Source organism: Pseudophryne corroboree, chromosome 3 (assembly GCF_028390025.1).
Source record: "Pseudophryne corroboree isolate aPseCor3 chromosome 3, aPseCor3.hap2, whole genome shotgun sequence".
In the NCBI taxonomy this organism is placed as follows: Eukaryota; Metazoa; Chordata; class Amphibia; order Anura; family Myobatrachidae; genus Pseudophryne; species Pseudophryne corroboree.
In genome coordinates, this window is record NC_086446.1 from 383,845,927 (window position 1) to 383,870,172 (window position 24,246).

General features: G+C 49.7%; 1 protein-coding gene across 2 annotated transcripts in view; it reads left to right on the plus strand.

The window, feature by feature from the left end:
• Nucleotides 1-24,246, plus strand: part of LOC135055670 (transmembrane ascorbate-dependent reductase CYB561) — a 424,857-nt gene that overhangs the window by 342,665 nt on the left and 57,946 nt on the right. The window contains exon 1 of one of the 2 annotated variants that reach the window (XM_063960006.1): nucleotides 21,036-21,280. The exons of the other annotated variant lie outside the window; for it this stretch is intronic. The gene's annotated coding sequence lies outside the window, so the exon portion shown is untranslated. Of the gene's footprint in view, nucleotides 1-21,035; nucleotides 21,281-24,246 lie in introns of those variants that run through there. 2 annotated transcript variants of the gene reach the window in all.

The window sequence follows — 24,246 nt, forward strand, 5'->3', positions numbered from 1 at the left end:
GATCCCTCTGGAGCTAATGGTGTCCAGTAGCCTAAGAAGCCAATCCATCCTGCACGCAGGTGAGTTCACTTCTTCTCCCCTAAGTCCCTCGATGCAGTGAGCCTGTTGCCAGCAGGACTCACTGTAAAATAAAAAACCTAAAAACTTTTTCTAAGCAGCTCTTTAGGAGAGCCACCTAGATTGCACCCTGCTCGGACGGGCACAAAAACCTAACTGAGGCTTGGAGGAGGGTCATAGGGGGAGGAGCCAGTGCACACCACCTGATCCTAAAGCTTTATTTTTGTGCCCTGTCTCCTGCGGAGCCGCTAATCCCCATGGTCCTGACGGAGTCCCCAGCATCCACTAGGACGTCAGAGAAATGTTAATTTTAACGTTGCAAATTTATAAGAGCAACATATTTATCATACTCATTAAAAATGTGGATTGTGATAAATATGCCCTAGGGTGATAGAGACTGGTAAGCATGCTTGGCATATCTCGGCAGGAGACCAGGAAAGACGCATCAGCTTGGCATACTGGACGCAGAGAGGGCTAGCATAGCGTGATGCACTAACAGTGATATCGCCAGCACCATGCCCCCATCGTCCTGAGATTCCCGGACACCACCTGTCCTGGATTAGGCAGCCTCCAGACAGACCTGCTAATTTCCGGACTCTGCGGATGAATCACAGATGAGTGGCAACCCTACTAGGCATAGCTCACCAGTTAGGAGCAAAACGGATTCCCATGGGGCACAGCAGCTGCCACCAGCGGGTGGTTTAGGTTGGCTAACAGGTGCCTCTTTAGTTAGCAGGAACAGTGTTGTACATGGTTGAGTCACATTATTATAACCACCTCCTAGATCCTAGATTTGATGTCGGCAGCGCGTAGCCCATGAGGTCACGCGTTGTGCGCTGGCTTGGTAGGTATATAAGGTGTGCGATGGGCCATCTGCACACATATCACTCATTGCTGTCATGGGTAAAAGGGGAGATTTATCTGAGTTGCAACAAGAGATGATTACCGGCTTTCAGGACAAGGGTGGCAGTATTTCTGAAACAGCGCAGTTTGTGAACTGTTGCGTGCTGCTGTAGTGAAAGTGTATCATCAGGGTTGTTTCTAGACAATTTGGCTCCAAGTGAGAACAGTAAAAAAATGTGCCCCCCAATAGATATTCAAAAATGCGTCATCCCCCTCATAGACAGTGCGTGCCCTCCCGACGAGGGAGTGCGCCCTAGCTAAAATGGGCATAGTCACGCTAAATGGGCATGGCCTAGTAGGAAAAGACTACATTACACCCCAGTTTTTAACCCTGCAACAACAGACCTCAGCCACCACAGGGGGAAAAGATATTCCACCAAATTAAGCCCCACACAGTAATGCCCGTTGCACCATATTATGCCACATACCGCAAAGCCCATGGTACATTATGCCCTAAAGTAAAGCTTCTATTTAATTTTAAATTACCTGCTTGTTGCCAGGGTTTCATGCGCTGGGTGTCATGCTCATTGCCAGGGGTTTCATGCGCTTGGTGTCATGCTCGTTGCCAGGGGTGCGTACTCGCTGACAGGTGCCAGCCTGCTAGCACTGCTATCCAGCTCCCCCTCCTTCCTTCCATAGTACTCTGCTTGGGGGATGGGGGCAGAGTTTCATGGAGTGACTCTGTTGCGTTGTGACTTCACGATGCAATCACATCATTCCATTAAACTCTGCCCCTGAGCAGAGTACTATGGAAAGGAGAAGTATAGGAGAGCCAGCAAGAGCCGCGGAGGGTGCATCGTGCAATCGCACGGATCGCCGGCCACTAGAAACGGCACTCAGTATCATGACTGTACAAATAGCACCATTGCGAATAACCGACGTGGAAACTGTGGAGCAGCACGTGCCTTTGTGGCTCCTCCGCCACGCACTCTAAAGCAGCTTTAGGATGCACTGCAGTCAGCTCCAGATACCTGTGTCAACCTACCAGCACCTTCAGGGGCATAACTATAACTTTCTGGGCCCCATAACAAAATTTTTAAGGGGCTCCCCAACTCATGTCTCCATCAGGGTATGGCACAGTGATGTGAGGTGAAGTAAATGGCTGGGGAGGCACTGGTTAGTATCAGGGCCGGATTTACACATATACTGTATTTATGAACCTAAGGGTTCATGTGGGCTTTATACAGGGGTGCATTAGTATATAATGCTGGACATTTGGTGAGCAGGGACATAGAGTGGCATCAGGGACAAGGAAAGACAGCAGGGACGTAGATATATATAGAGAGAGAGACAGCAGGGACATAGATACAGTAGAGATAGTGACAGCAGGGACAGAGAGAGAGACAGCAGGGACATACATAGAGTGGCAGCAGGGATACAGAGAGACAGCAGGGACGTAGATAGAGCTGGTGGCTGTAGGGACATAGACTGCAGGGACATAGAGTGGCAGCAGGGGCAGAGAGAGACAGCAGGGATCAGCGGCGCTCCTACCTTTGGTGGGCTGCCACTGCCCGTGTAGGAGAGAGCGAGGTGAGAGCCGCCATCCCCGACCAGCCGGTTCCCGGCGCCTGCGCAATGGATCTTGCAGGCGCTGAGACGTGCACAAGCGGTGGCTTGTGTGTGCATGCGCATACCCCTGACTTCTATGGGCTGCATCAGTTGTAGCCCATAGAAGCCGGGTAGGGCTGACGATGAGGCAGGGAGTGGCTTCCGCCAGGAAGCCAGCTCTCTGCTTATTGCAGCTTGATCTGGCAGTCTTGGAGGGAGAATACACCTCCCAATGGGACTGCCTATCCTGCGGGTGACAGGCAGGTAGGACTTCCGATAGGAAGTCACTTCCAGTCACAGTGAAGTCAGTGCAGTCATGGACTGCATTTGGCTTCACTGACACTGGCGGATTTTATCGGGGAGGGGGCTGCAGTCCTGCAGCCCATAGGCAAAATCCGCTACTGGCAGGGATGTAGATAGTGGTAGCAGGTACAGAGAGGGACAACAGGGACATACAGTAGATAGAGAGAGAAACAACAGGGACAGAGGGCCTAATTCAGAGTTGATTGCAGCAGATTTGTTAGCAGTTGGGCAAAACCATGGTGGTCATTCCGAGTTGATCGCTCGCTAGCAGTTTTTAGCAGCCATGCAAACGCTATGCCGCCTCCCGCTGGGAGTGTATCTTAGCTTAGCAGAAGTGCGAACGAAAGGATCGCAGAGCGGCTACAAAGTTTTTGTGCAGTTTCAGAGTAGCTCAAAACCTACTCAGCGCTTGCGATCACGTCAGACTATTCAGTTCCTGTTCTGACGTCACAAACACGCCCTGCGTTCGCCCAGCAACACCTGCATTTTTCCTGGCACACCTGCGTTTTTCCGAACACTCCCTGAAAACGGTCAGTTGACACCCAGAAACGCCCACTTCATGTCAATCACTCTGCGGCCATCAGTGCGACTGAAAAGCTTCACTAGATCCTGTGTGAAACTACATCGTTCGTTGTAATAGTACGTCGCTCGTGCGCATTGTGCCGCATTCGCATGCGCAGAAGTGCCTTTTTTTGCCTCATCGCTGCACAGCGAACGAATGCAGCTAGCGATCAACTCAGAATGACCAACCATGTGCACTGCAGGGGGAGCAGATATAACATTTGCAGAGATAGTTAGATTTGGGTGGGGTGTGTTTAAAACTTTAAACTGAAATCTAAATTGCAGTGTAAAAATAAAGCAGCCAGTATTTACCCTGCACAGAAACAAAATAACCCACCCAAATATAACTCTCTCTGCAAATGTTATATCTGTCCCCTCTGCAGTGCACATGGTTTTGCCCAACTGCTAACAAATTTGCTGCTGCGAACAACTCTGAATTACCCCCAGAGAGAAGACGGCAGGGACATAGATTGATAGAATTGCAGCAGGGACAGAGAGACAGTGGGGACGTATATAGAGTTAGTGGCAGCAGGGACAGAGAGACACAGCAGGGGCATACAGTAGATAGAGGGACAGCATGGACAGCAAGAGAGAGAGACAGTAGGGACATAGACAGAGAGAGGGACAGCAGGGGCATAGATAGATAGAGGGACAGCAGGGACACAGAGAGAGACAGCAGGGACATAGAGAGAGGAACAGAGAGACAGCAGGGTCATAGAGGGTCATCAGGCATAGCAGGGTCAGAAAGACAGCAGGGGCATAGATAGCATAGATAAAGAGAGGGACAGCAGGCGCATGGATAGCGAGAGGGACAGCAGGCGCATAGCTAGAGAGAGGCCCACTGTCCCTAAGATGGTAAGCAACTGAATGTCCTCCGTCAGTATACCGACAACGGCATCCTGGTCGCCAGTATGCCGGCATCGGGGTGAGCACAGAGAGTCCCCTTGCGGGCTCGCTGCGCTCGCCACAGGTACTATTCCCACTCTATGGGTGTCATGGACACTCACAAGTGGGAATAGCCCCTGTGAGCCGGAATTCCGTCTGTCTGCATTTTCGGCTGTAGGGATTCCAGCATTGATATCCTGACTGCTGGGATCCCAACAGCCGGCAAATTAACTGCATCCCGAAGGGGGATGACTGGGACTGTGTTCCTGACTCACCAGGACTTCCGTCCGCCGCTGCCGACCCAACTCGGAGGATGGAGGAGGGGTCACTGTCTGACTGCTAAGTGGCACTGCACTGGAGACCCCGATCCATCTGTTGGCTATGCCGCTGCGGAGCTACCTCTGGATTCGCAAGATGATGACATCATCATGTCGAAGTCTCTCCACAATAGGCGGCTTCGGGTACACGGAGGCTGTGTACAGTCCCAGTGAGACCCCTCCTCCTTCCTACCAGAAGGTAAAGTGCTGGGCCCGAAAACCGGTGGCGCACTGCCAATAAAAGAAACTAAAAAAAACGATGCAGTGGGATTGCATACTGGGCCGTCGAGCCCCCCAAATAGCCAGGCCCTATAGCAGTTGCATCCCGTGCACCCTCTATAGTTACGCTATTGAGCACCTTATTGAGTCACTCCCAGCTTGTCTAGCTGCTGTCCATGCTGCACACGGCGGTTACTCTGGCTATTAGCTGGTGGTCATAATAATGTGACTCAGCCATATATTTTTATTTACTCCAATTGAGAGTTTCCAGTTACTAACCATCTTAGGGACAGTGGGCTTACCTCCTGTTGTGTGCCCGCTGTTCATTACAAGGATCACAATAGTACTACAGGGTTGTTTGGCAATAGGTATGGACATGCACCTTTTTGATGGCTGTGTCTGACACATTAACTTTAGTCTTATTTTTGTATTGCATAATAGGAAGTTGGAAACTTTAGGCAGGTCCACCTAGCTCCTCCAACCAATATACCTTCCTTCAAATACTAGCGGTATACAGGGGCACTAAAATGTGTTGTGCTGGGAAGGGGGGGGGGGGGGGGATAAAAATAAATTTGGGCGCTCCTCCCCAAGATTCCCCCACAACCACACCTCACCCCATCCCATGCGGGGAGCGCTTACCCCAGATCACTGCGTAGACTAGGGGTGGGCAACAAGCGGCCCGCGGGCCGGATGCGGCCCGCGAACCGATCCTGCCTGGCCCCGCTGTCCCACACAGTGTGCAGTGACAAGCGGCCCGACTGGCTGAGCCGCTTGTCATTGCGCTACGTACCTCCCAGACGCGGCGCCGCAGAGGAAATCCCGGTCACGTCACTGCTGACCGGGATTCTCACTGTGACGTCAGGCGCTGGGCGGCACGGGGGGCGGGGCCACGGCAGGAGCAGGCAGCAGCAGCGACTCTGTGCGGCACCGCAGGCAGCGGGGATCTGGCATCAGGCAGCGGGGATCTGGCAGCAGGCAGCGGATCTGCCACTGTGAAAAAGGTAAATGGATCTGTGCTTAACTTTAAAAGCTGCTATATAGGTTCAGGGAAGGGGGGTTAGGAGGGGGGGGACTGCTATATGGGTTTAGGGTAGAGGGGGAAGAGGGGTAGGAACTGCTATATGGGTTTAGGGGAGGGGGGGAAGAGGGGTAGGGACTGCTATATGGGTCCAGCAGGGAAGGGGGGTAGAGACTGCTATATGGGTCTAGGGGAGGGGAGGGGGGGGGGGGTGTTTTCAGCACTGTTTAAAAAAAAAATTATTACTGGATTACTGTGTTTTTTTAGACATCTTGGATTTTGCCTGTAAAAAAACTATGTATGTAATGTATATTGTGGTGTATGTTTGTGTAGTTTTATATATATATATATATATATATATATATATATATACACACTATGTTTTTATAGTTATATACGTAACTATGGGCCTAATTCAGACCTGATCGCTAGCAGGCGATTTTTGCACTGCTGCGATCAGGTAGTCGCTGCCTACAGGGGAGGTGGAAATCGCTGTGCAGGGGTGAGATCGCATCTGCAGAGAGCTGCACAAACAGAAGTTTGTGCAGTCTCTGCGCAGCCCAGGACTTACTCTTCTAGTGCGATGATCGGGGCCAGAGCTGAGTGCTGACGTCAGAAACTCTCCCTCCAAACGCCTGGTCCCTCCTGCGTTTTTCCGGACACTCCTCTAAAACGCTCAATTGCCACTCACAAGCGTCCTCTTCCTCTCAATCACCTTGCGATCGCCCGTGCGATCACTTTGTTCGTACCATCCCATCGCTGCCCGACGCTGCGGACCGGCACACCTACACATTGCGGTGCATGCGCAGTTCAGACCCGATTTACAAGATATTTTGTGTGTGGCCCTCGACTATTCACTGGAAGTGTTAAGCGGCCCCCCAGCTGAAATAATTGCCCACCCCTGGCGTAGACTCTGACTTCAAAACTCTGGCACCGCAGCGTGATGTCCCATGTCCTGTCCAGCCGACTCTACACAGATGAATTACTGGGACGAGTTGTGGCCATGCTGAGCCTACTGGGATATCCCTGCCTCCTCCCAGTAATGCATCTGTGAGAGACGGCTAGGAGAGCACACGGGGCAGCACGCTGCGGCGCCAGAGTTTTGAAGTCAGAGTCTCTGTGGTGATCTGGGGGTAGGCGCTCCCCCTCCCCAGTGCCTGCGCCACTGACATATTTGGGGGAGGCATGCTGCCCCCTTGCCCCCCCCCCCCCCATTCCGATGCCACTGGCGGTATATATGATAGGTTGCAAGACTTGTGAACTGGTACAATCTCAGCAATTAAGGCTGTAGCTTTAATGCACCATAATTTATAAGGCAAAACCAGCTTGGCTTTGTCTTTTTTATTCAAAGTCATATAGATTTCATTGTGAAGAAGTGTACATACACATCAACTAAGAACAGCACAAAAAATGACATGTACTAAATCAATACAGAAGGAAGAAGGGAAGTAACAGCTCATGACAGTAACCGTGAAACATAAACATAGCTGGAGCAAACATAAAAAAACAAATAACTTTATACAGAAGTAAAACTGTATAGAAAATCAGCCTTGGTTACACAAATTCAGTGAGATGTCCTAGACGGGCGGTCTTCAGGTTGCCGGTGGCCGGGCTCCCGGCGACCACTATGCCGGCGCCTGAATCCCAACCGCCGGCATACCGACATCTTTTCTCCCCCTTGGTGGTCCACAACCCCCCAGAGGGAGAATAGATAGCGTGGCGCGCGTAGCAAGCCCGCAATGGGCTCATTTGCGCTCTCCCAGCTGTCGGTATGGGGCGCCGACTGCCAGCAAACCATACTACACCCGTCCTAGACCTCCAATGAGGAAGCGCACATAAGTTTAAGTGTAAATATAAGTCTTAGTATTGTCAGTGGTGTGAGAAAGATAATAGGATAAATAGAGGAGAGATAGGGAAAAGATTGGGGTGTGGGGGTGAAGAGAATGGAGGGTGACAAGAACCTCCTAACGAATCAGGAAACAGGTGGGAAAAAAAAACTATATTATTATTATTATAATAATAATAATAATGCTTACAGACCCAAGTCTAACATTAACCCAGACCTGGGAGAGGAGTATTATGAAATCTAAACCAGAGGAGCCATATTGAGTGGAATTGTTTCCCTGTGTTGTTTTGTAAACTCATAATATATTAAATTTTGTTAATAAACCATATTCTATTTATTAGTTCCTGGCAACTGGGCGCATCAGAAATTATCCAGTTACGGGCGATTTGATATCTAGCTGCGCAAGATACATGAAGAACCAGTTTGTTGGAATCCTTAGAGGCATGGTCTATAGGAGCACAAAGGAGTAGGTTAACAAGGGAAAAGTGCTCAGAAAGATCAACCAATTGGGCTAGAAGGTGACGGACCATGTTCCAATAGCGTACAATCACGGGGCAAGTCCACCACACATGATAAAAAGAACCTGTCTGTCCACAGTTTCTTCAACAGCTTGGCTTTGCCTTTTAAATAATTAGCAAGACATTAGAAATATCAGGTCTAGAACCCAATAATTAAAAAATATTTTAACAGCGATGTTTGGAAAAGCTCACGAAGGGTAGATGTATTGGGTGTTATGGGGTTTACTGGTAATTTCATGTTATGTGCTGCAGTTACTGCTTCTCCCCATGGGGAGTATTTTCCAAAGCTTGGAGAAAGATAACATTGTGAGAGATAAAGTACCAACCAATCAGCTCCTGTCATTTTTCAAACACAGCCTGTGAAATGTAAGGCAGAACATGACTGGCTAGTACTTTATCTCTCACAATTCTATTTCCTTCCAAGCTTTAATATATACCCCCCATACATATGTATTAATCTAGAGAAGTGTCCCAATTTCAAGATAGGGCGCTGATGTACAAGCAAGTGTATAAACGGCCAGTGGCATTGACTGTTCTGACAGCTGCAGCTATCAATTTCAAGTTGCAGCACCACAGGAGTGTCCCTGGCTGTCAGAATATATACAGTTAGGGATTGTGCTTACAAAATACTATCTATCTATCTATCTATCTATCTATCTATCTATCTATCTATCTATCAATTTTAAATAAAGCTGCGGGTGCCACTGGGGGATTTCTGGCCAGTGCAGATTCACTGCAAGCACCAATCAGATGACGAAAGAGGGAGGGTGCGATTTGCCGCACAAGTGAAGTAACAGACTCCCTCTTTGGAAAAACACCTAATACATCCTGTCGAAGTCTGGACCTGCTTCACCATGATAATAGGCGAAGCAGGTCCAGACAAATAATGACTGATATGCACCTAATAATACATCTAGCCCCAGGTCTAATAAGAAATATTTGATTCATTATAGACTCACCCCTACAATATAATAGTGGTTTCAATTAATACATTTGAACAATAAATAAAAAAACAAGTTTTATGGTAAGAACTTACCGTTGTTAAAACTCTTTCTGCGAGGTACACTGGGCTCCACAAGGATGGACAATGGGGTGTAGAGTAGGATCTTGATCCGAGGCACCAACAGGCTCAAAGCTTTGACTGTTCCCAGAATGCACAGCACCGCCTGCTCTATAACCCCGCCTCCCTGCACAGGAGCTCAGTTTTTAGTAAACCAGCCCAATGCAGTAGCAGGAAAAGAGACGACAACGGTTAGTAGCCACATACACCACACTCTCACGACAGGAGACGTGTCAGCGGCTAATGCCATACCAACCCAAAGAAGCTAAGTGCGTCAGGGTGGGCGCCTTGTGGAGCCCAGTGTACCTCACAGAAAGAGTTTTAACAACAGTAAGTTCTTACCATAAAACTCGTTTTCTGCTGCGGGGTACACTGCGCTCCACAAGGATGGACAATGGGGATGTCCTAAAGCAGTTCCTTATGGGAGGGGACGCACTGTAGCGGGCACAAGAACCCGGCGTCCAAAGGAAGCATCCTGGGAAGCGGCAGTATCGAAGGCATAAAACCTTATGAACATGTTCACGGAGGACCACGTAGCCGCCTTGCACAATTGGTCAAGGGTCGCACCACATTGGGCCGCCCAAGAAGGTCCAACAGACCGAGTAGAATGGGCCGTAATGTGTGCAGGAGCTGACAGACCAGTCTTCACATAAGCATGTGCAATCACCATTCTAATCCACCTGGCCAGTGTCTGCTTGTGAGCAGGCCAGCCACGTTTGTGAAATCCAAACAAAACAAAGAGAGAATCAGATTTTCGAATAGAAGCAGTTCTCTTCACATAGATACGGAGAGCCCGTACCACATCCAAAGACCGCTCTTTGGGAGACAGATCAGGAGAGACAAAGGCAGGAACCACAATCTCCTGATTAAGGTGGAACGAGGAAACTACCTTCGGTAAATAACCGGGACGAGTCCGAAGTACCGCCCAGTCACGGTGAAAAATCAGATATGGGGAACTACAAGACAAGGCACCCAGATCCGACACTCTTCTAGCAGAGACAATAGCCAGCAAGAACACCACCTTAAGGGAAAGCCACTTAAGATCAGCTGAACCAAGGGGTTCAAACGGAGGCTCCTGCAACGCCTCCAAAACTACCGACAAGTCCCAAGGAGCCACAGGCGGGACATAGGGAGGTTGGATACGCAAGACGCCATGAGTGAAAGTATGAACATCAGGTAAAGTCGCAATTTTTCGCTGAAACCACACCGACAAGGCAGAAATATGAACCTTGAGGGAGGCCAGACGCAGGCCTAAATCCAGGCCCTGCTGAAGAAAAGGCAAAAGTTTGGCTGTACTAAACTTGGAAGCGTCATAATTGTTAGATGCACACCAAACAAAGTAAGAATGCCAGACCCTATGGTAAATCCGTGCAGAAGCCGGTTTCCGGGCCTGCAACATAGTTTTAATGACCTCCTCAGAAAAACCCTTAGCCCTCAAGACGGAAGCTTCAAGAGCCACGCCGTCAAAGATGGCCGGGCTAGGTCCTGGAAGACACAGGGGCCCTGAACGAGGAGGTCTGGGCGTTGTGGAAGTAGAAGTGGACGCTCTGACGATAGGCCCTGCAAGTCTGAGAACCAGTGCCGTCTGGGCCACGCTGGAGCTATGAGAAGCAGAATTCCTTTTTCTTGCTTGAACTTCCGAATTACCCTGGGTAGGAATGACACCAGAGGGAACACGTACGGCAGCCGAAACCTCCACGGCACCGCCAGCGCATCCACGAATGCTGCTTGAGGATCCCTTGTCCTTGCTCCGAAGACCGGAACCTTGTGATTGTGTCGAGACGCCATCGGATCTACGTCTGGAAGACCGCACTTTTCCACTAGGAGTTGAAACACTTCTGGATGGAGGCCCCACTCGCCGGCATGCACGTCCTGACGACTGAGAAAGTCCGCTTCCCAATTCAGGACTCCCGGAATGAAGATTTCCGATATGGCCGGTAGATGGCGTTCCGCCCAATGTAGAATCTGTGAGACTTCCTTCATTGCCAGACGGCTTCGAGTGCCGCCTTGATGATTTATGTAAGCCACTGTGGTGGCATTGTTCGACTGCACTTGAACAGGACGGTTGTGAATTAAATGCTGGGCTAGGTTCGATGCATTGAAGACCGCCCGCAATTCCAGAATGTTGATTGAGAGGAAGGACTCCTCCTTGGTCCACCGACCCTGAAGGGAGTGTTGCTGCAGCACCGCGCCCCAACCTCTTAGACTGGCATCTGTCGTCAACAGGACCCAGTTGGATATCCAGAAGGGACGGCCCCTGCACAATTGTTGGTCCTGGAGCCACCAGAGAAGCGACAGACGGACCTCCGGAGTCAATGAGATCATTTGAGATCTGATCCGGTGAGGCAGGTTATCCCACTTGGCTAGAATCAGCCTCTGGAGGGGGCGAGAATGGAATTGAACATACTCCACCATGTCGAATGCTGATGCCATGAGGCCCAGCATCTGCATCGCCGAATGTATCGACACTTGCGGACGAGAAAGGAAGCAACGAATCCTGTCCTGAAGCTTCAGGACTTTCTCCTGACACAAAAACAACCTATGGTTGTGGGTGTCCAATAGCGCTTCCAGATGCACCATGCTCTGAGCAGGGATCAGGGAGGATTTCTTCCAGTTGATGAGCCACCCGTGGGCTTGTAGAAACCGGACAGTCATATCCAGATGACGTAGGAGAAGTTCTGGGGAATTTGCCAGGATTAACAAATCGTCCAGATACGGCAGTATCCTGACCCCTTGACGGCGGAGTACCACCGTCATCACCGCAAAATTTGGTGAAGACTCACGGAGCCGTTGTTAAACCAAAAGGTAACGCCCGAAACTGGTAATGGAGGTTGCCAGTAGCAAACCTCAGGTATTGCTGATGTGACGCTGCTATAGGGATATGCAGGTAAGCATCCTGTATGTCCAGGGAGACCATGTAGTCCCCAGGTTCCAAAGCCAGAACTATAGAGCGAAGGGTTTCCATACGGAACTTGGAAACCTTCACAAACCTGTTCAATGCCTTGAGGTTGAGAATGGGCCGGGAGGACCCATTCGGTTTCGGGACTAGAAACAGAGGAGAATAGTACCCCCGGCCCCTCTGCGCAAGAGGCACCTGTACTACGACTCCTGTATCCAGGAGGGTCTGTACCACCGAATGTAGAGTGTTTGCCTTTGTCTGGTCCAACGGGGCGTCTGTCTGGCAAAATCGATGAGGGGGTCGGTTTTTGAAGGCTATGGCTTCCCGTACCCAGGCATCTGAAGTGGTCTTCAACCATTTCTGGGTATACCCTAGAAGCGGCCCACCACCCTGGGATCCCCCAGGGGGAGGCCCGCCCCGTCATGCGGCAGGCTTATCGGCGTTGGAAGCTGGCTGACGGGCTGCCCAGGCTCTTTTTGGCTTTGGCTTACCAGGTTTGGTAGTGCGGGCCTGCTTGTTGTACGCCTGACCTTTTGCTTTACCTGAAGGACGAAAGGGGCGAAAGGAAGTACCTTTAGCCTTCGACACAGAAGGAGCAGTACTTGGCAGACAGGCAGTTTTGGCAGTAGCCAAGTCAGCCACTATCTTATTTAAGTCCTCCCCAAACAGAATATCTCCCTTGAAAGGGAGTACCTCCAGGGTTTTTCTAGAGTCCAGATCCACAGACCAGGATCTCAGCCACAATATCCGGCGAGCCAGGAGTGACGTAGTAGAGGCCTTGGCTGCTAGGATACCGGCATCAGAGGCCGCCTCTTTAATATAGCGAGAAGCTGTGACAATATAAGACAAGCATTGTCTAGCATGGTCAGAAGAGATTTCAGCTTCTAACTCTAAGGCCCATGCTTCAATAGCCTCTGCAGCCCATGTTGCTGCAATAGTGGGCCTTTGTGCAGCACCCGTGAGGGTGTAAATCGCTTTAAGACAACCCTCCACACGTTTATCCGTAGGCTGTTTTAGAGACGTGACGGTAGTGACAGGTAGAGCTGAGGAAACCACCATCCTAGCCACATATGAGTCTACTGGAGGAGGCGTTTCCCAATTCTTAGATAGCTCTGGATCGAGGGGCTAGCGAGCCAGCATCTTCTTTTGAGAGACAAACATTGTACCCGGGTTTTCCCAGGGTTCCTGACGTATATCCACTAGAATATCAGAGTGAGGTAAAACTTGTTTAACCACCTTCTGATGCTTGAACCTATCTGGTTTCTTAGGAGGGACGGATGGCTCGGGATCATCCGTAATCTGTAGAATTAACTTAATAGCCTCCAAAAGATCAGGAACATCCACATGTGAACTACCCTCCTTATCAGCAGTATCTGAGTCAGAACCTGTGGGGTCAGTATGCCGTCTTCATCAGACGAGGTGTCAGTGACAGCAGTCGATTGTGAGGAGACAAGCGCTCGCTTAGAGGACCCCTTGAATTTAGGCGAGCGATGGTCAGACTTTTAGTAGTCAGGGACTGGTTCAACTTCAGTTGAGCAGATTAATCGTCCGCCCACGGCGGGTTAGCTGCAGGGACCACATACGGTTGTACCGGCATTGGGGGGTCCCATAGGGGGTGTTAGTTTATTTACTAGCGTATGTAGAAGCGTGGAAAAAGCGGCCCACGGAGGGTCAATAGGTACCTCCGGTGCCACAGTCCCACTGGGAGGCAAGGAGCCCCCAGAACCAGAGCCCACAGCTGCTAGATTCTCTTCATAGGGATCTGTGGCTTCAGCAACACCGGTAGTGTGTTCAGCCCCAGAACCGTTACCCTCAGAAGCAGACATGCTATAACTTGCAGTATCAGGTAACACAGTACAATTGGCAGCAGCACAATACCTCTTACCCAAACCCCTGCGCAGTGTAGTCAGCACTAGCAGAGATAAAGGAGAGATATGGTGACTAAATCACAGAGAAAAATACGTATTAAAGTATATCTTTGTGAAAATCCTATATCAATATAAAACCTGACGCACCAAGCCCCCTCAGGTTATAGAATATAGGGATAGCAAGTTGAGTGAAAGACACGAAATGGACACCACTCAGCTATCTAATGCACACACAGTTTGTACAATGCAGAGGTTATTACTAACAATAATACTGCACTGGACTAGCTTATATATATAGCTATATAGTCAATAGATATAGCACTGCACAGTAAGAACTAGATGTATAGCGCAGGGTAATTGTACTAGAAAACCCTGACTAAATGCACTCTTTCTTAACTAGCACTGTCTAAAAAGGCAGGTAGAATACTTAAGTGTCATGTAAAGTCACAGCACTGACAGGGATCAGTACTAAATGCCGCCGGCCGGAATCCCGGCGGTCGAAATACCGACGCCGGAATCCCGACCACACAATCCCGACAGGGGTGGCGAGCGGAACGCAGCCCCTTGCGGGCTCGCTTCGCTCGCCACGCTGCGGGCACGGTGCCTCGCTACGCTCGGCACACTATTAGATTCTCCCTCTATGGGTGTCGTGGACACCCACGGAGGGAGAATATGTCGGGATTGTGGCGGTCGGGATTCCGGCGTCGGTATTTCGACCGCCGGGATTCTGGCCGGCGGCATCTTGACCGCATCCCCACTGACAACCAGGCGGCTTTACACAGGAGGATTTGCCCAAGCAGTCCCAGGAACAGTGATGCTGAGAGAGAATGGCGCCCAGACACTGACAGGGAGTGAGGGAGAGACAGATATGCAGCTCCAGGGCGGGAAATGGCGCCCTGGGGGAGGGGCTTCAGGTCTAAGCCCTATCCCCCTGCTGGCAAAACCACCGGGTACTGTGGGCTACTGAAAATGGTTTAGGGAGAAAACCTGACCTGCACCCATGCCCTGGTGATCTAGTGGGATCGCCTGTACTGCCACAGTGTCCACCGCAAGCGCGCGCGGCCTGCCTCCCACTGACCACGCCGGATCGCGAAAAAGACAGGGTCCGGCAAGCGGGACCTACTCACCACCTCACGAAGCGCGGCCACGCGATCCCGGAGAGCCCCCGTCGTGTGTGCCTGACGTGAAGAAATCCGGAGCCTCCTGCTGTAGTTACCCGGCAACCAGGGCACAGGAGTGTACAGCGCCACTGGGGAGAGCTGGAGCTGCAGCAGTGAATGTCTTCTGACATTTACCACCGCTGCTGCCCTTGAAGCAGGCTTGCCTACCCTCCCGCATTCAGCGGGAGGCTCCCGATTTTTAAATGAGCCTCCCGCTGCCCCGCAAACCTTGCCAGCCCCCCGGATTTTAAGAGTCCTTACCGAAATGCAGTACTGCGCATGCGCAAGTCCGGAGAAGCCAGGGGGCGGGGCCTGCACGGGAGACTTCATGGCCGGCCACCGCAGTGTTGTGTGTATGTAGCATCGGCACACTGCACACTGAGAAGCCGTCTCAATCAGGGGTGTGCTTCCCTGTGGCTGGCCCCTCCCACCACACTCAGAGAGGGCTGGCTGCGTGTATCAGGCCAGCAGCAGCAGCTCTCCTCTGTGTCTGCTCCTCGGCTCTCACTGCTGCCTTCCCACACTGTCCTGGAGCTGGGGCCTCCAGTCCACTAGCCAGGTGAGTGCTGTATGTAATGGGGGGAATGTAATGTGGAACTGACTGGGTGTATTATGAGAAAGGAGGATACTGTCTATAAAGTTATATAATCTGGTACTGGGTGTAATATGGGGGAAGGGGGTCTGTGTATGCTGTGTGTATTACTAATATGGCACTGTGGGTAATTGTGTGTGTGTGTGTGGGGGGGGGGGGTTATAATGTAATGTACTGGGTGTAATATGGGTGAAGGGTTCTGTGTATGCTGTGTGTTATAGTAATATGGCACTGTGGGTAATATGGGGGGGTATAATGTAATGTACTGGGTGTAATATGGGGTAGTGGGCTGTGTATGATGTGGTTCTCGGTGTAATATGGGTGGGGTGTGTATAATGTAATGTCCTAGGTATAATATGGGGAGGGGGTGTGTGTATAATGTAATGTAATAAGGTACTGTGTGAAGTAAGTGGGAGGGGGCTGTGTATAATGCAATGTATTATGGTGCTGTGTGTAATATGTATGTGTGTGTGTGTATATATATATACATACATACATACATACATACATACATACATACATACATACATACATACATACAGTGCTCGAAGTGGCCCGGTATACACCAGTATGGCATACGGCACTGACTGAAGACCCCTGCCGCCGCATTTTTTCAAATTCGTCACAATTAACGCACTAATTGGATCTCTCAGGCTGCCGGTCCGTGTCAGATTTGAAATAGCGGTGGTCATAGGTGGACCGGAGCCGGACTGAAGGCTGTTGACCACAGCCGCCTCCTCTGCACCGCAGCCCACAGCCGCCTCCTCCGCAACACCGCCGCCCACAGATTCTTCCTCCTCACTGCCGCCAACCACAGCCTCCTCATCCTCCGCACCGCCGACCACAGCCTCCTCCGCACCGCCGCCGCTCATTAGGTAATCTTGCACTGCTGCCTTTCTCTTTCCTTACTATATGTCCTTGCTGTCCCTCTCTCTGTCACTTTCCCTGTCCCTCTGTCACACTCCCTGTCCCTATGTCCCTGCTGTCACTCTCCCTGTCTCTGAATTTTGGCTAATTCCATGTTGCATAATGTGAATTTTGTTCTATTACGTGTGAATTGTGGCTCATACTGTGTAGCATAATGTGAATTTTGTCCCATTCCATGTGAATTGTGGTTCATACTGTGTGTCATGTGAATTTTGTCCCATTACATGTAAATTGTGGCTCATACTATGTAGCATAATGTGAATTTTGTCCCATTCCATGTGAATTGTGGTTCATACTGTGTGTCATGTGAATTTTGTCCCATTACATGTGAATTGTGGCTTATACTGTGTAGCATAATGTGAATTTTGGCTCATACCGTGTGGTGTAATGTGTATCTCGGCTCATAGTGTGTGGCATGGGTGTAGTATGTGTTGCTGGCGGTCGGGCTCCCGGCGACCAACATACCGGTGCTGGAATCCTGACCGCCTGCATGCCGACAGCTGGGCGAACGCAAATGAGCTCCGTTATCTATTCTCCCTCCAGGGGGGTCGTGGACCCCCAAGAGGGAGGAAAGTTGTTGGTATGCCGTCGGTCGGGATTCCGGCGCTGGTATGGTGGTCGTTGGGAGCTCGGCCGCCTGCAACCTGAAGACCACCCCTGTGGCATATCTGAATTTTGGTTCATACTGTGTGGCGTATTTGAATTTTGGCTCATACTGTTTGGTATAAAGTGAATTTCGTCTCATTCAGTGTGCTATAATGTGAATTTCAGCTCATACTGTGTGGTATAATGTGTAAGCGGCACCAGTACTAGATAGTATAAGGGGTCCTACTGTTGTGGTGTATAAGGGGTATATGGTGTGGTAAACTACACTTAAGGACACGCCCCTTGTGCGTGGCCACACTCCCTTTTCTGGAGCGCGCGCCTTCGGCGCGCACATAGTTACAACCTTCACTTTTCCATACCCCCTCTTCAAAACTTCCACTTCAACTACTGTGTGTGTGTGTGCAGTGGCGTAACTACTGCCCCCGCAGCCCTCGCGGTGGCTTGGGTCGAGGGGCTGCGGGGGCGCCGCAACTGATTTAGAGCAGATTGACATGCGGACGAGCGTCCGCATGTCAATCTGCTGTCTCCTCTCCCTCCCTGCTGTAACGGGACACGGAGGGCACAGCGCGCCGCGCGCGCCTCTCCAGTGTCCATCCTCTCCAGTCTCCGTCCGTCTGGTCTAATAATGGAAGTGCCGTTCGTGAGCAGACCAGAGAGACGGAGATGCAGGAGGGACATGAGAGAGGCGCGCGCTGTGCCCTCCTTGTCCCTCCTTCACAGCAGCGAGGGGGGGGGGACACTGAGAGGGCATATATGGCACAGGGGACACTGAGGGGGCATGTATGGCACTGAGGGGGCATATATGGCACAGGGGGCATGTATGGCACTGAGGGGGCATGTATGGCACTGAGGGGGCATGTATGGCACTGAGGGGGCATGTATGGCACTGAGGGCATGTATGGCACTGAGGGGGCATGTATGGCACTGAGGGGGCATGTATGGCACAGGGGGCATATATGGCACTGAGGGGGCATGTATGGCACAGGGGGCATATATGGCACTGAGGGGGCATGTATGGCACAGAGGACACTGAGGGGACATGTATGGCACTGAGGGGGCATGTATGGCACTGAGGGGGCATATATGGCACAGGGGGCATATATGGCACTGAGGGGGCATGTATGGCACAGGGGGCACTGAGGGGGCATATATGGCACGGGGCACTGAGGGGGCATATATGGCACTGAGGGGGCATGTATGGCACAGGGGCACTGAGGGGGCATATATGGCACTGAGGGGGTATGTATGGCACGGGGGGCACAGAGGGGGCATATATGGCACTGGGGGGGCACTGAGGGGGTATATATGGCACTGGGGGGGAAGTGTGGGGGCATATATGGCACTGAGGGGGCATATATGGCACTGGGGGGGTACTGAGGGGGATATATGGCACTGCATGTGTACCTGGCACATGGGGGGGGGGGCTATATTTGGCACTGGGGGCACGTGAGCACCTGGCACTGTGGGGGAATATCTGGCACTGGGGGCATATGTGGCACTGGGGGAGGGGGGGGGGCTATATTTGGCACTGGGGGCATGTGAGTACCTGGCACCGTGGGGGAATATGTGGCACTGGGGACATATGTGGCACTGGGAGCACAGCCCTAGCAACAAGCACTACCCCCTAGCAACGAGCATGACACCCAGTGCATGAAACTCCTGGCAACGAGCATGACACCCAGTGCATGAAACACCTGGCAACGAGCATGACACCCTGAGCATGAAAACCCCTGGCACCGTGCATGGAACCAAGAGCATGAAACCCCTGGCAACGAGCAGGTAATTTAAAACTAATTAGAAGCCTTACTGTAGGACTTAATGTGTAATGGGCATTACGGTGTGTTGCATAATGTATCACGGACATTGCGGTGTGTGTCATAATGTGTCACAGGCATTACGGTGTGTGGCATACTATATCACGTGCATTGTGGTATGTGGTATAATGTCTCAGGGGCATTGCAGTGTGGCATAATGTATAACGGGCATTGCGGTATGTGTCACAGGTATTATGGTGTATGGTATACTATATCACGGGCATTGTGATATGTGGTATAATGTCTAAGGGTCATTGCAGTGTGTGGCATAATGTATCACGGACATTGCGGTATGTGTCATAATGTGTCGGGCATTACTGTGTGTTGTATACTATATCACGGGTATTGTGGTATGTTGTATAATGTCTCAGGGTCATTGCAGTGTGTGTCATAATGTGTCACAGGCATAGTATGTGCTATAATCTATCAGGGGCATTGCAGTGTGTAGCATAATGTATAACGGGCATTGCGATTCCTGTCGTCATGTGTCACAGGCATTACGGTGTGTGGCATAATGTGTCACAGGCATTACGGTGTGTGGCATAATGTGTCACAGACATTGTATGTGCTATAATGTATCAGGGGCATTGCAGTGTGTAGCATAATGTATAACGGGCTTTGCGATTCCTGTCGTCATGTGTCACAGGCATTACGATGTGGCATAATGTGTCACAGGCATTACGGTGTGTGGCATAATGTGTCACAGGCATTACGGTGTGTGGCATAATGTGTCGGGGCCATTATGGTGTGTGCATATTGTGTCATGTGCATTATTGTGCGTGGAATAATGTCTAAGGGCCATTGCAGTATGTGGCATAATGTATACTGGGCATTACTATAAGGAGGAAAAATGACAAATAATGTAAGGGGCATGAATCAGGATTATTTTTCTATCCAGTGGTGGCTAACGTCTGGGCGTGCAGGTTGCAAAACTGGGGTATAAGGAAGTCTTTTCCTGCAATACCACGCCCCTTTATGCAAAGCCACGCCCATTCCAACGAAGCCACACCCCATTTTTGGCGGCGCGCGCATGTTTGTCCCTTTCATGGTGCCAATTATGGGTGATGGGGGATTGGGGGGGGGGGGGGGCGCTGAAGAATTTTTTGGCTTGGGGGAGAAAAACTTCTAGTTACGCCACTGTGTGTGTGTGTGTGTGTGTGTGTGTGTGTGTGTGTGTGTATATGTATGTATGTATGTATGTATGTGTGTATATACCCGATTGCAATAAATACACCCATAGGCGGAACTAGACACGCCCCTTGGGTGGAGCTAGGACCACCCCTGCACGCCGCGTTCTGCTGCCGCCTTGAATCTCCCTGAAACTAGTTTTCAAAAGTAGGCAAGTATGCCTTGAAGTCTTCACTTTTTTCCTCAAAAAAAGCTCTTCTGAGGGCTGCCTGGAGCAGCTCCTCTGTTATGTGCCTGCTTACTGCAGCACCAACTACAAAACTGAGCTGTGCAGGGAGGCGGGGTTATAGAGGAGGCGGCGCTGTGTATTCTGGGAACAGTCAAAGCTTTGAGCCTGTTGGTGCCTCGGATCAAGATCCTACTCTACACCCCATTGTCCATCTTTGTGGAGCCCAGTGTACCCCGCAGCAGAAATAAAAAAAATAAGAGTTACAAGCTATAACAAATATGACCAGAAGAAGAAGATGAAGAAGAAAGGAGCTGGGGTGTGCGAGTCAGGGCTCAGGGGCAATATATGATCCCAGGGCTGCCTGTCGCCCATTACTGTGCTATGAGCATGTCAGGTTTTATAATAAGTACTCATATAATATATTGTTGGCATTTTCATTTCATTTATCAGTATCCTGATTTGCGCTCATACTCTAGGGCTAGGCACTGTGCAGCAGTGTGTGTGGGCTCACTTGCAGTGTTACACCTATAAACACACAGTAAACGGGGCGTCTCCCGCGTATCCATGGAAACAGAAAGCCTCGCCCACCCACCGCCGCCATCCAGGAAGTGGGATAGGCTTCGCTGTTATGACACAGCCGGCGGGGTCTGGGAGGGAGCGTTATGTACAGGAGGATAGGGAATGTGACTGGGACAAGTACTGCACAGGCGGCAGATGGGCACAGGGAATAAGGAGGACACAGCGGAAACAGTCACAGAGGCAGCAGCAGGTGCTTGGGAGCTACAGTGACTGAGCACACTGGGAGACAGTACCCAGCTGCAGGTAGGACCCTGCTGTACACCTGTTACACAAGGGGTGTGTGTGTTTTGTGACACAAGGTGTGCCTGTGATTGCATCCTATAGCTGTGTATGAGCCCTGTATGAATGTGCTGTGTTGTCTTCTGCCTTCTCCCAGCACTGCTGTCAGGTGTGTGAGCCGGGCTACGTGGTATGGTTCCCCACTTGTGCACCTAATCCAGTAGTAGTAGTAATAATAAGCAGTTCAGGTTTCACACTTTTACATAATATGTTATAATACAAGTCAGGAGTGGAATTACTGTTTATTTTCTCTCCCTTCTGGTGACCTTGCTTTGTATTATTTATTTATTTATTTATTTTTAATTTAACTTTGGTCGTCAATCATACAAGTTGCTTGATCTCTCTAGCAATCTGTCTTCTAGCTACACTGTAGTGAGACTGCAGTATGGTTGTATCTTCATCTTGACAGCAGTGGTTACATTGCATGTTTTGTTTTATAAAGGGCTCATTTTAACATTTTAAGGGGTACAGAATTTCTTTCTATATCGGAGTATGGCACCGTGGCAGTAATTTCATAGCATAATGGTGTATGGTTTTCAAATGCATATGTACAAGTAGTGTAATATCAAATATATATTTCCTAATTATAAAATATAGGGCTTTATTTAGTAAAATATGTGGAAGCTGCATATTTTACTTTGCAGTATTTCAATAAAAATTGCCGTACAAGCCATGTGATAGTTTCTCCGTGTCACCATGCCCCGGGGGCGAGAAAACGGGGCTACACTGACATAGGGGTCTATGTACTTTGGGCCGGATTTAATGCTGCCTGAGTTCAGCAGCTGTGCGGGATGCCGGCCGAATTCAGACTTTTTGTTTTTTTTTAAAGGGGCACTCGCATACAATGCAAAACCATGCCTTGTAAGTGATTGCCCGTTTAAAAAAAAAAAAGAAAAAAAAAAAAAAGAGGTCAGCCGACAACCCGCACAGGCAGCATTAAATCCGATAAAGTGGTTGGAGAAAAAGTACCAAGCAATCAGCTCCTGATTGTCATTTTTCAAACACAGGGGTAGATTAACTATAGAGGCTTTGCCTCATTACCGAGGTATATCGACAAGATGTAAGAACATCTCGTTTGCCGGAGTTTCACTCCACCCTCTGGCGATCCCTGATAGAGAGCACAGTGCATCAGCTTAGAGCTAATACTCTGCCTGTCACCCGGCCGGCTCCAGGGCATATGCATGAGATCTTGCTACTTACGCAAGATCTCGCGTGCAACCCACAGCCGCCACTGTCAGGGACAGCACTGTCCCTTCTGTGGAGATAGGGCAATGACACCTGCAATTGTCGAAATCAATAGCTGCAGGTGTTGGAAATGGTCCTTGCAACTGACTGTTCTTACATTGCTCTGCACATCGGCATGCTATCTTTTACAAATTGGCGCCGATAATGGTATAGCAGCCCTGTCGCTGAGAACACACTGCCGCATTAGTACATGGTGTGCGAGCGGCATCATGGCACCCCCCTTTATCAACCTTTCATACATCTACCTCACAATGTCACATGGCAGTAATGAGACGATAGGTTGGTACTTTATCTCCGTCAACGTTATATCTTAATTACTTTGCTTAGTACATAGACCCCTTATACTTTTTCTCCATCTTTCGCAATAGCAAAATAGTGCGACAGTAGTCTGCACCTGATGCATGCACGGTACGAGCCCCGATAGAGAGAGCAGTAAGAGTACTGTATTTTTCCTGCCTATCTCCCATAGCACCATACACAGATGCATTGCGTTTGTGTACTGCCCCCATTTGATGCTATGGGGGCTGCCCAAACAAATAAAAAGGTGGGAAAAGGGTCAGCGTTGCTACTAGCATTGTTAGCAACACTGCAGCCCAAGACCTGTGCGACAGAATTACTGTTGGCAGCTTTAGTCATTTGTTCTGCATGACCTTTGTTTTCCTCTGCCAGCTGCAGGGGTTGATCTAGACTTTTTATTTAGACAACGTGGTTTACAATTAACCTCATGACAAAAGTAAATCGAGTACAAGTGACTCTCTATGTGACTATTTTCTCCTCCTCGCTCTGTCTCTGTCCCGTCACTTGAGTGATTTCTGTATCTTTGATATAATTATTGGCTTCTGTTTTTGTTCCTTAGCAATAGAAGTAATAATTTTATTGAAAAGGAGTATGTTCAACTTAAACACATGCATTGTAGTCAATAGATATCACATGATGGGGTTCCTAGTGTCATAAGTTTCACATAGTATTGCAAGAAATAACATTACATGCAGCAGCTCCGTAGCTGGGAGTCCCTGGACTTTTTTTTTCTTTCTTCGAGATGATAGGCCGACAGTGCTTAAGGTTGATTACACAAATGGTTTACACGTTTTTGGAGTTTTTCACATGTTCTCCCAACAGTTGCTTGATTTACTGTTCACATGACATCTATTGGGAATAGTAACCTGTGGTGAATGAAGTAAGCCTCCTTGCCCCAAGCATGGCGAGCAAAGCCAGCTCGCTGGGGGTGATGTTTGTACTGATGATGGTCACAGAACATGAAATGTTCAAGATTTGGCCCAAAAAACTTGTTGACCTTTTATCTGTCAACCTAATGCATGTTGACCATATGTTGTTGCCCTTTTGACCGTCAGCCAAGACAGTGTAGATCTATTATACCACATCCATCTTTTTTATATATAAACATTGTCACTGTTTATTTTTTGCTTTAAAGCAGTGGATACCTAGGAGCTACAACCAAATATAAATAATAATAACAAAATTACGCTGCAGTCAGCCGGTTTAGCAACCAAATGCCAGAAGGGAAACAGTGCTTGGACAAATCATTTCTACCCCTTTCACACCGCACAAATAACCCGGTATCGACCCGGAATATTGCCGGGCCGACACAGGTCAGTATGCGGTGTGAAAGCGCCATAGCTGAAATCCCGGGTCACCTGACCCGGCAATTCAAACTGGGAATAAAG